Source organism: Saccopteryx bilineata, chromosome 3, assembly GCF_036850765.1.
Source record: "Saccopteryx bilineata isolate mSacBil1 chromosome 3, mSacBil1_pri_phased_curated, whole genome shotgun sequence".
NCBI lineage: Eukaryota > Metazoa > Chordata > Mammalia > Chiroptera > Emballonuridae > Saccopteryx > Saccopteryx bilineata.
Genome location: NC_089492.1, coordinates 302,059,414 through 302,072,688, shown reverse-complemented (window position 1 = coordinate 302,072,688; position 13,275 = coordinate 302,059,414). Strand labels below are relative to the sequence as shown.

Genomic DNA, 13,275 nt, shown 5'->3' with positions numbered 1-13,275 from the left:
AATTCAGAAATATTGAAATTATGCCAAGCATGTTATCTGATCATATAGCCCTGAAACTAGAATTCAACTGCAAAAAAGTGGTAAATCCACAAAAATATGGAATCTCAACAACATACTTTTAAAAAATGAGTGGGTCAAAGAAGAAATAAAAACAAAAATCAAGAGATACATACAGAGAAACAAAAATAATATGACATATCAGAATCTCTGGTATGCAGCAAAAGTAGTAATAAGAGGGAAGTTCATATCACTACAGGCCTGTATGGACAAACAAGAGAGAGCCCAAGTAAACCACTTAACTTCACATCTTAAGGAACTAGAAAAAGAAGAATAAAGACAACGCAAAACCAGCAGAAGAAAGGAAATAATAAAAATCAGAGGAGAAATAGATAAAATAGAAAACAGAAAAACTATAAAAAAGTAATAAAACAAGGAGCTGGTTCTTTGAAAAGAGCAACAAAATTGACAAACCCTTGGCAAGACTCACTAAGGAAAAAAGAGAAAGAACTCATATAAATAAAATCCAAAATGAAAGAGGAGAAATCACCACAGGTATCATAGATATACAAAGAATTATTGTAGAATACTATGAAAAACTATATGCCACCTACTTAACAACCTAGAAGAAATGGATAAATTCCTAGAATATAATCTTCTTAGACTGAGTCATGAAGAAGCAGAAAGCCTAAACAGACCAATTAGCAGGGAGGAAATAGAAACAACTATCAAAAACCTTCTCCAAAATACAAATCGAGGGCCAGATGGCTATACTATTGAATTCTATCAAACATTCAAAGAAGGCTTGGTTCCTATGCTACTCAAAGTAGCAAAATATTTAAGAAGAAGCAATACTTCTAAACACATTTTATGAGGCCAACATAATGCTCATACCGAAACCTGGCAAGGACAACACAAAGAAAACTACAGACCAATATCTCTAATGAATACAGATGCTAAAATACTAAACAAAATACTAGCAAATTGAATACAACACATTAAAAAATAATTTGCCTGACCAGGTGGTGGTGCAGTGCATAGAGCATTGGACTGGGATGTGGAGGACACTTGTTCGAGACCCTGAGGTCACTAGCTTGAGCCCGGGCTCATCTGGTTTGAGCAAAGATCATCAGCTTGCACCCAAGGTCGCTGGCTCCAGCAAGGGGTTACTCAGTCGACTGAAGGCTCATGGTCAAGGCACATATGAGAAAGCAATCAATGAACAACTAAGGTGTCGCAATGAAAATCTAACGATAGATTCTTCTCATCTCTCTTTGTTCTTGTCTGTCTGTCCCTATGGATCCCTCTCTCTGACTCTTTCTCTGTCTCTGTAAAAAAAAAAAAAAAAAAAAAGATCATCATGATCAAGTGGGATTCATCTCAGAATCACAAGGATGGTTCACCATATGTAAAACGGTTAACGTAATACATCATATCAACAAAACAAAGAACAAAATCCATATGATCCTATCATTAGATGCATTTGATAAAATACAACACTATTTTATGTTTAAGACACTCAATAAAATGGGTATAGAAGGAAAATATCTCAACATAATAAAGACCATTTATGATAAATCATCAGCTAACATCATATTAAAAGTCATAAAACTGAGGACTTTTCCGCTAAAATCAGGAGCAAGACAAGATTCTTCACTTTCTCTACTCTTATTCAACGTAGTGCTGCAAGTTCTAGCCAGAGCAATCAGACAAGAGAAAGAAATAAAAGGCATTCATATTGGGAAAGAAGAAGTAAAGGTTTCACTTTTTGCAGATGATATAATCCTATACATCGAAAACCCCAAAGACTCCACAAAAAGACTACTAGAAACAATAAACCAATACACTAAAGTTGCAGGATACAAAATTAATATACAAAAGTCCATGGCCTTCCTGTATGCCAACAATGAAACATCAGAAAACGAACTCAAAAAAATAATCCCTTTTATGGTTGCAACAACAACACAAAAAATACCAGGAATAAACATAACAAAGAATGTAAAGGACCTATATAATGAAAACTACGAAGCATTATTAAGGAAAATCAAAAAAGATACAATGAAATGGAAAAATATTCCTTGTTCTTGGATAGGAAGAGGAAATGTAATCAAAATGACTATATTACCAAAGCAATATACAAATTTAATGCAATTCCCATCAAAATTTCAATGTCATTTTTTAAAGAAATGGAACAAAAAATCATCAGGTTTATATGGAACTATAAAAAATGCCAAATAGCCAAAGCAATCTAAAGAAAAAAGAACAAAGCTGGGGGCATTACAATATCTGAGTTCAAAATATATTATAAAGCCATGATAATCAAAACAGCATGGTGTTGGCAAAAAAATAGACACTCAGACCACTGGAACAGAATAGAAAGTCCAGAAATAAAACCACATATATATGATTAAATAATTTTTGATAAAGAAGCCAACAACACACAATGGATAATAGAAAGACTCTTCAACAAATGGTGCTGGGAAAACTGGAAAGCCACATGCAAAAGAATAAAACTCACTTACAGTTTGTCCCCTTCTACTAAAATTAATTCAAATGGATCAAAGACCTAAATATAAGACCTGCAACAATAAAGTACATAGAAGAAAACATAGAGGTACTAAACTCATGGAACTTGGTTATAAAGAGCATTTTATGAATTTGACTCCAAAGGCAAGGGAAGTGAAGGCAAAGATAAATACATGGAACCACATCAGACTAAGAAGCTTTTGCACAGCAAGGAAATGGACAGCAAAACAAACAGCCAATTAAATGGGAGATGATATTTTCAAACAACAGCACAGATAAGGCTCTAATATTCAAAATGTACTAAGAAGTCATAAAACTCAACAATAGACAAGCAAACAATCCAATAAAAAAAATTGGAAGAGGACTTGAACAGACACTTCTCCCAAGGACGAAATGCAAATGGCCAACAGATACATAAAAAGATGCTCATCTTCATTAGCTACTAGAGAAGTGCAAATCAAAACTACAATGAGATACTACCTTACACCTGTTAGATTGGCTATTATGAACAAGACAGATAATAACAAGTGTTAGAGAGGCTGTGGAGAAAAAGGAATCCTAATCCACTGTTGGTGGGAATGTAAAGTAGTACAACCATTATGGAAGAAAGTATGGTGGTTTCTCAAAAAATTAAAAATAAAACTACCATATGACCTAGCAATCCCGCTACTGGATATATACCCCCAAAACTAAAAAACATTGGTACGTAAACACACATGCAGCCCCATGTTAATTGCAGCATTGTTCACAGTGGCCAAGACATGGAAACTACCAAAAAACCCTTCAATAGATGATTGAATAAAGAAGATGTGGTACATATATACTATGGAATACTAATCAGCCTTAAGAAATGATGACATCGGATCATTTACAATAACATAGTTGGACCTTGATAACATTATACTGAGTAAAATAAGTAAATCAGAAAAAACTAAGAACTATATGATTCCATACATAGATGGGACATAAAAATGAGACTCAGGGACATGGACAAGAGTGTGGTGGTTACCAGGGAGAAGGGGGGGGAGAAAGAAAGGAAGAGTGTGAGGGGGCATAAAAAAACTCAGAGCGAAGGTGACGGAAGACAATTTTACTTTGGGTGATGCGTATGCAACGTAATTGAATGTCAAAATAATCTGGAGATGTTTTCTAAATTTATGTACTCTGATTGATCAATGTCACTCCATTACAATAATTTAAAAAAAAAATAAACATGTTAAAAAAAAAGAAATTTCAGAGCTAAAACTAGTAACACAGTGCCACTAGTTTTTAAAAAAAAACCCAGAAAAACCTCCAAAACTGAAGTCGTATATTTTGAACTTTATTTTCTTTAATATTTATATTTTTATTCTTATTTTCTGTAAGTGTTTTGTTTACTTTTGATTTTTTCTTTTTGTCTTTCCTCTTTCTTTTTTGTGGATTTTCCCTTTTACTTTACATTATTCTCAAATTTTTCCTATTTTTCATTTTATTTGTTTTTATTTTTATTTTTTAGTTGTTCTTTGTTAGATTTCTTAACAATATCATTCTCAAATGTTATTAAGGTAAAAGAAAACAAATAGTATGGTTACACAAAAAGTGACATAGTTCAGTAAGAAAAAGAAAAATCTCCAGAAAGCAATCTCAATCACATGGGAACCTTAGAATTAAACAATAGAAAATTCAAAATTACAGTTCTGAATATACTCAATGAGATGCAAGAAAGAACCGAGAGACAATAAATTAAACTAAAAAAACAAATTAATAAACAAAATGAATACTTCACAAAGGAGATTGAAACTTTAAAACACAGATAAATTCAATACATGAATTTAAAAATGAGCTAGCAAGTTTAGTTATTAAAACAGATCAGATAAAGAAGAGAATCAGTGACACTGAATACAGGTAACCAGAGATGATACAGACAGAAGAAGAAAGAGACTCACAACTTTTAAAAACAATAGAGCTCTACAAGAGTTGCCTGACTCCAACAGAGAGAGCAATATAAGAAATAAGAATAATGGATATATCAAAAGGAGAGAGGAAAGAGGGAATGGACAGCTTATTCTAAATATAATTGATAACAATTTTTCAAATCTATGGAAAAAGTTAGATTCACAAATTCAAGAAGCAAACAGAATGCTGAGTTAACAACCCAAACAGACTTTCCCCAAAGCATATTGTAATAAAAATTTCAAAAATCAATGACAAAGAAAGAATCCTCAAAACACCCAGGAAAAAGAAGAACGAAATATATAAATGAAGGCATATTGGGTATTCCTCAGACTTCTCAGCAGAAACTCTACATGCCAGAGGAGTGGACCCAAACATTTAATTAACAAAAAGAGAGGAGTTACCAGCCAAAAGCACTATACCCATCAAAGCTATCTTCAGATATGAAGGCAAAATAAAAACTTTTACAGACATACAGAAGCTGATAGAATTTATCACCAGAAATCTCCCATTACAGGAAATACTCAAGGGGTTGTTCTTCCAGATACAAAGAACAACGAAAAACAAAACTACAAGTAAAAGCTACATCAATGTCACAATAAAAACAGGGAAATCTGTGACAGCAGTAATATAAAAGAAGAGTGGATAAAGATTTACAGTACCAAAGGAGGATAGAGTGCAGAAGTACTAATGAGACAAAGGAATCTTGTACATACAAATATTTTTCTCTTAATAACCTAATAGTAACCAACCACAAAATACCCCCCACAATAGTAAAACACATTCCTTAAAAAAAGGAAGAAACAGGGAAGAAAGTATGGAATACTATTAAAAAAATACTGACAGAAACATAAAAGAGAAGAACCAAAGGAGACATAAAGCTACCAGAAAAACAAACAAACAAACAAACACATACAATGGCTATAGGAAATCCTCTAGGGTCAATAATTACCCTAAATGTAAATGGACTGAACTCACCAATAAAAAGGCACAGAGTAACAGATTGAATCAAAAAGCAATACCAACTGTATGCTGCCTTTAAGAGACACATCTAAGCTGTGAGGACAAAAGTAGACTCAAAGTGAAAGGTTAGAAAATAATTCTCCAAGTAAATAATACTAAAAGAAAAGCAGGTGTAGCCATTCTCATATTTGACAAGGATGACTTCAAGATAACAAAAGGTAACCGGAAACAAAGATAAACATTTTATAATGGTAAAAAAGACAGTATATCAAAAAGATATAATACTTTTTTATGTATATGCAACAAACCAGGGAGTTTCAAACTACATAAGACATCTACTAACTGATCTAAAAACAGAAACAGACAAAAACATAATCATACTTAAATATCTCAACACACCATTGACAACTTTAGGTAGATTATTCAAACAGAAAATCGATAAAGATATATCAGCCTTAAACAACATGTTACGTCAATGAAACATAAAAAAACATTTAGAGAATATTTCATCTCAGAACATCAGATTATACATTCTTTTCCAAGGTTCATGAAACATTCTCAAGGATAGACCGCAGGTTGGGCCTCAGCACTAAGATCTACATATTCAGTAAGATTAAAATTAGACCAAACATATTTTCTGACCATAAGACTTTGAAATTAGAATTCAACTGCAAAAAGGAAGTAATGAAATCCACAAAAACATGAAAATTAAACAACATACTTCTAAAAAATGACTTGGTCAAAGAAGAAATAAAAGCAGAGATCAAAAGATATATATAAACAAATAAGAATGACAACATAACATCTCAAAATTTCTGGAATGCAGCAAAAAAGTAATAAAAGGGAAGTTTATATCATCATAGGTGTATATCAAGAAACAATAAAGATCTCAAATAAACAACCTAACATCACATCTTAAAGAACCAGAGAAATAAGAACAAAGGCAACCCAAAGTCAGTATAAAAAATTAAATAATAAAAATTAGAGCAAAACTAAATGAAATAGAAAACAAAAAAAAACTACAGAAAAAATTAATACAATTTTAATTGTTGTTTGAAAAGATCAATAAAACCAACAAACCATTGGATAGAATCAATAAGGAAAAGAGAGAAAAGACTCATAAACAAAATCCATAATGAAAGAGGAGATATTACTACAGAGATGACAGATATACAAAGAATCAGAGGAGAATACTATGAAAGATTGTATGCCACCAAATTCAACAACCTAAGGAAATGGACAAATTCCTAGAATTATGCAATCTTCCTAGACTGAATCATGAAGAAGTGGAAAACCTAAATAGACCTTTAAACAGGAAGAAATAGAAACTATTATCAAAGACCTTCCCCAAAACAGAAGTTCAAGACCAGATGGCTAAACTAGTGAATTCTACCAAACATTCAAAGAAGATATGGTACCTATCCTTCTCAAAGTCTTCCAAAATATCGAACCAGAAGCAATACTCCCTAACACATATTATGAAGCCAAAATAGCCTTCATACCAAAACTTGCCAAGGACAACATACAAAAAGAAAACTACAGACAAATATCTCTAAGGAATAGAAATGCAAAAATCCTAAACAAAATATTTGCAAATCAAATACAACATCACTTTTAAAAAATAATATATCATGATCAAGTGGGATTCATTCCAGAAGCACAAGGATAGTTCAACATATGCAAATTAAACATCATAATACACCACGTCAACAAAACAAAGACCAAAATCATATGATCTTATGAATAGATGCAGAAAAGAAATTTGATAAGATACAACATCCATTTATGTTTAAAACACTCAATAAAATCAGAATAGAAGAAAAGTAACTGAATATAATAAAGGCCATATATGATAAACCGTCAGCCAATATCATATTAAATGGTGATGAATTCAATGCTTTTCTTCTAAAATCTGGAAAAGATAAGGCTTCCCACTCTCTCCACTCTTATTCAATATAGTTTTGGAACATGGCATTAACCAGAGTGATCAGGCAAGAGAAAGAAATAAAAGGTATTCATATCAGGAAAGAAAAAGTCAAGGCATCACTTTGTGCAGATGACATGATCCTGTATATAGAAAACTCCAAAAACTCCACCAAAACCTTATTAGAAACAATAAACCAATACAGTAAAGTCACATAATACAAAATCAATATACAATTATTTCCTTTGTATATGTCAATGATGAAACTTCAGAAATTGAACTCAAAAATACAATTCTTTTTACAAATGCAAAAAAAAAAAAAAATTAAATACCCAGGAATAAACCTAGCCAAGGATGTGAGGGACCTAAATACTGAAAACTACAAAGAATTATTGAAAAAAATTGAAAAACACACAATGAATTGGAAAAATATTCCATGTTCATGGACTGGAAGATTTAACATATTTAAAATGGCCATATTACCCAAAGCAATATACAAATTTAATGGAATCCCCATCAAAATCCCAATGTCATTTATTTTATTTTATTTTATTTTATTTTAAATTTTTTTATTTATTTATTTTTAGAGAGGAGAGAGAGACAGAGAGAGAGAAGGGGGGAGGAGCTGGAAGCATCAACTCCCATATGTGCCTTGACCAGGCAAGCCCAGGGCTTTGAACCGGCAACCTCAGCGTTTCCAGGTTGACACTTTACCCGCTGCGCCACCACAGGTCAGGCCCAATGTCATTTTTAAAGAAGTAGAATTAATAATTACCTGGTTTGTATGAAACCATAAAATACCCTGAATAGCCAAAAACAATCCTGAGGAAAAAGAATGAAGCTGGAGGAATCACACCAATTGACTTCAAATTATTCTATAGAGCCTCAATAATCAAAACAGCATGGTATTGGCAGAAAAACCGACATACAGATCAATGGACTAGAATAGGGAGCCCAGAAATAAAACCACATATATATGGACAAATAATATTTGACAAAGAAGCAAAAACACACAATAGAGAAAAGAAAGCCTCTGCAATAAATGGTGCTGGGAAAATTGGAAAGCTACATGCAAAAGAATGAAACTTGACTACAGATTGTTCCATTGCACTAAAATTAATTCAAAATGGATCAAAGACCTATATATAAGATCTGAAACAATAAATTACACAGAAGAAAAGATAGGTACTAAACTTATGGACCTTGAATGTGGAGCGCATTTTATGAATTTGACCCCAAAGGCAAGGGAAGTAAAGGTCAGTATAAATGAATGGGACTACATCAAACTAGAAAGCTTCTGCACAGCTAAAGAAACCAACAACAAAACAAACAGGCAGCTAACTAAATGGGAGATGATATTTGCAAACAGTTTCTATAAGGGGTTAATATCCAAAATATATAAAGAACTCGCAAAGCTCAGCAACAAATGAGCAAACAATCCAATCAAAAAATGGGAAGAGGACCTGAACAGACTTTTCTCCGAAGAGGACATACTAATGGCTGACAGATATGTGAAAAGATGCTCATCTTCACTAGCTATTCGAGAATTTCAAGTCAAAACTACAATGAGATACCACTTCACACCTGTTAGATTGACTATTATCAGCAAGAATGTTAGTAACAAGTGTTTGAGAGGCTGTGGAGAAAAAGGAACCCTCATGCACTGTTGGTGGGAATGTGAACCGGTACAGCCACTATAAAAGAAAGTATAAGGTTCCTGAAAAAATTAAGAATAGAACTACCATATGACTCAGCAATCGCTCTACAGGATATCTACCCCAAAAATCTCAAAGTGATTGGTCCACAAAGACACATTTACCCCTCCCCATGTTCATTACAGCATCATTCACAGTGGACAAGATATGTAAACAACCAAAGTGTCCCTGGATAGAGGATTGGATAAAGAAGAAGTGGCACATATACAATGGAATACTACTCAACCATAATACATGATGACATATTACTATGTACGACAACATAGGTGGACCTTGAGTGAAATAAGTAAATCAGGAAAAGCTAAGAACTGTATGATTTCACATATACTTGTGATATAAAACTGAGACTCATGGCTATAGATAAAAGTGAAGTGGTTACTGGGAAAGGGGGCTGTGGGGAGGAAGAGAGGGAAGTGAATAAAGAGGAATAAATATATGGTGACAGAAAATTATTTTACTTAAAAGTTTAAATGCTATAGGATTGTTTATTGGAACTTATATACTCATTGATTAATGTGATCCTGTGAAATTTAATTTTCTAAATAAATTTAAAAAAAGAAACACAATCAAAGAGAGAGAATCTTAGGAAGCTAGCAAGTTGTGAAATAAATATGCCCAAACCAACAGCTTTCTCATGTTTACTTACTATTATTAAGAAAATATAAGGGAATCAAATACTTTGTTTATAAATTACAAATTAGATGTGTAATTCTGTTTTCAAAAATTTTAAATTGAATTTCTTGGGGTAACATTTGTTAAAAAAAAAAGCCATACTGATTTCAAGTGTACAATTCTTAAAATTATAAATTTACTGAATTATAACAATGCCTATCTTAATGTTTCTGATATTTATTAACTTCAAGAAAGTTTAAACCTGGCCCTGGCCTGTTAGCTCCTTGGCCAGTAGAGTGTTGGCCCAGTGTGTGGATATCTCAGGTTCGATCCCCAGTCAAGGCACACAGGAGAAGCACCCATTTGCTTCTCACCCTTCCCCCTCTTGCTTCTCTATCATCTATCCATCTATCTATCTATCTATCTATCTATCTATCTATCTATCTATCTATCTATCTATCTAATTCTTTCTTCTTCTCCCTTCCTGCAACCATGGTTCAATTAGAGCAAGTTGGCCCTGGATGCTGAGGATGGCTCCATGGCCTCTGCCTCAAGTGCTAAGAAAAGGTTCCGGTTGCATTTGCAAAGGAGCCCGGGCCCCAGATGGGCAGAGCCTCACCCTTAGTGGGCTTACCAGGTAGATCCTGGTCGGGGAGCATGCTGAGTCTACCTCTGCCTCTCCTACTCTCAGTAAAAAAAAAAAAAAAGGTTTAAATCTCCTTTGAAAATGTGTCTGAGACAATGAGATACCACCTCACACCTGTTCGATTAGCTATTATTAGCAAGACAGGTAATAGCAAATGTTGGAGAGGCTGTGGAGAAAAAGGAACCCTCATACACTGTTAGTGGGAATGTAAAGTAGTACAACCATTATGGAAGAAAGAATGGTGGTTCCTCAAAAAACTGAAAATAGAACTACCTTATGACCCAGCAATCCATCTACTGGGTATATACCCCAAAAACTCAGAAACATTAATACATAAAGACACATGCAGCCCCATGTTTATTGCAGCATTGTTCACAGTGGCCAGGACATGGAAACAACCAAAAAGTCCATCAATAGATGACTGGATAAAGAAGATGTGGCACATATACACTATGGAATACTACTCAGCCATAAGAAATGATGACATCGGATCATTTACAGCAAAATGGTGGGATCTTGATAACATGATACGAAGCGAAATAAGTAAATCAGAAAAAAACAGGAACTGCATTATTCCATACGTAGGTGGGACATAAAAGTGAAACTAAGAGACATTGATAAGAGTGTGGTGGTTACAGGGGGGAGAGGGGGGAATGGGAGAGGGAAAGGGGGAGGGGGAGGGGCACAAAGAAAACAAGATAGAAGGTGACAGAGGACAATCTGACTTTGGGTGATGGGTATGCAACATAATTGAACGACAAGATAACCTGGACTTGTTATCTTTAATATATGTATCCTGATTTATTGATGTCACCCCATTAAAAAAATAAAATTTTATTAAAAAAATGTGTCTGATAAGAAGACACTATCAACAAGATGTTACAATAATAAATGTATGAATTTAATGTACTCCCAATGAAAATAGAAATAGAGTTATTTATATTTGAATTGTGACTCCATATAACGAAAATTAAATTGTCAGTTTAGACATTAAAGTGTTGCCTACGAGTTCTCAGACAAGAGCAATAACAGACCCGTGTGCACAGCCCACTGACAAGAATGCACACCATCTGGGGGAAGGGGCTGGTTTCTCGTGAGCTATACACGCCCCCTCCTTATTCCCAGGGAGAACTGAGTGCCTGCAGGCCCCCAGGGGAGCACAGGGGCCATGCAGAGCGGTGCCCACAGGTGGGGACGATTCCTTCTACAGGAGAGTATCTCGGGGGGGCCCGGACCCCAGAGGCCCAGTTTCTGATATGAGGACATCAGGAGGTGAGGGGTGGGGGTCTGTCTTCTCTGCCCAGTCTGATCACATCTCTGCTCATTTCCCACATGCCTCCCTCCACCCGCCCCTTGTTATCTCTGCTGAGATCAGAAATGGGGGCTCAGGGTGGGAGGTCCTGTGTCTTTCCAACCTCACATGGGCTGGATCTTCCTCTCTGAAATCTCCTGCACCCCATCATTTATTACTGTCCCCGACTTTCCTAGGAGCATGGCCCTGAGGTGACTGAGTATAGGAAGGACAGGGTCAGTGTCCCCTTACCTGAAACCAGGAGCTCCAGGGACTCACTGGGGTGTGACAGCAGGTAGGGGTTGCTGTTCTGTGAGCTGTAGCACCTGTAGGTCCCCCCATGGGCTGAGGTCACAGGACTCATGGAGAACTCTGCCTGGTACTGCTGAGCTCGGAGCTCTGACCTAAGACGCAGGGGGGGATCGGCTGTCCCCTCCTTGGACAGAAGGAAAGTGTCCGTTGGGCTCTGTGACTGACACAGCAGAGTCACGTTCTCTCCTGAGGCCACCGTGGGGCCTGGCTGCACCGAGAGGGAGGGTCTGTCAGGGAGCCGTCCTAGAGAGAAGGGGGGTGGGTAAGGGGCTGCCCGCCACCTTGTTGTGACCTGAGAGTCAGCAGCCCTCTCTCTGAGGACCCTCCTCTCTGTCTGTCTCTGTTTCTCTGAGTCTCCCTCCCCTCCCATCCACTGTCTCTCTCTGTCTCCCTCCCTGGGGACCTGCATGTTCACTCTGTCCATCACCACCTGAGATCCCCCAACAGGGCCTGTGTAGAGTCTGGGTCCCTGACTGAACCCACTGGGCCCTCACCTGCCACCAGGATGTCCACGGGGTCACTGGGGGCCGACCACTCGGAGGAGAGGCTGTGTCCACCATAGCATCTGTACCGGCCCCCGTGGGAGCTGCTCACAGTGTCCAGGGAGAAGTTGGCCTGAAAGAGCCCAGCCTGGGGCTGCAAGACAAGGCTCTGGGGGAGGTCATGTCCCCCCTCCTTGATGAGAACAAATCTGTCATAGCAGACATCAGAGCGACACTTGAGGGTCAGGCTCCCTCCATAGACCACGATGGGGTCCTGCTGGGTCAGGAGGGAGGGTTTCTGAGGCACACCTGGGGAGCCAGACATAAGTTACAGGGGTTGGTCCTCCCACAGAATGTCTTCTGCTGTCCTGACCCAGATCTCACTGTCTCTCTCTCTGTGTCTCTGCTCCCCTTCACCCCACCCTCAAACACAGGGCTCCCCTCACAGCAAAGATGTCAGAAATATGTTTTGTGCCTCAATCCAAAAATAGGACACTAATGAGACTCACTCACCTAAGACCAGGAGCTCCAGGGGGTCACTGGGCAATGACCACACGTAGGGTCTGTCTCTGTAACAGCCATAGCATCTGAATGTCCACCTCTGACTGGGAGTCACAGGGCCCACAGAGAACAGGGCCCGATATCTTCCTCTGAAGAAGTGTTACTGTGAGTCCAGGGTCCAGGAGTGCCTGTGATCTCCTTCCTTAGTCAGAATAAACCTGTCAAATCCCTGCCCTGAGCCACACAGGAGGGTCACATTCCCTCCTGAGGTCACCACAGGGCTGGGCAGGGCTGAGAGGCTGGGTTTTCTGTAGGATTCTAGTAGAGGAGGAGGCAGCGTGTTAGATGGACTCACCTCTCCCTCACGTCCCCCA

At 37.0% G+C, this 13,275-nt stretch overlaps 1 pseudogene; it reads right to left on the bottom strand.

Moving 5' to 3' along the window:
* Positions 1-13,275, bottom strand: part of LOC136331964 (leukocyte immunoglobulin-like receptor subfamily A member 6) — a 32,891-nt pseudogene that overhangs the window by 18,397 nt on the left and 1,219 nt on the right.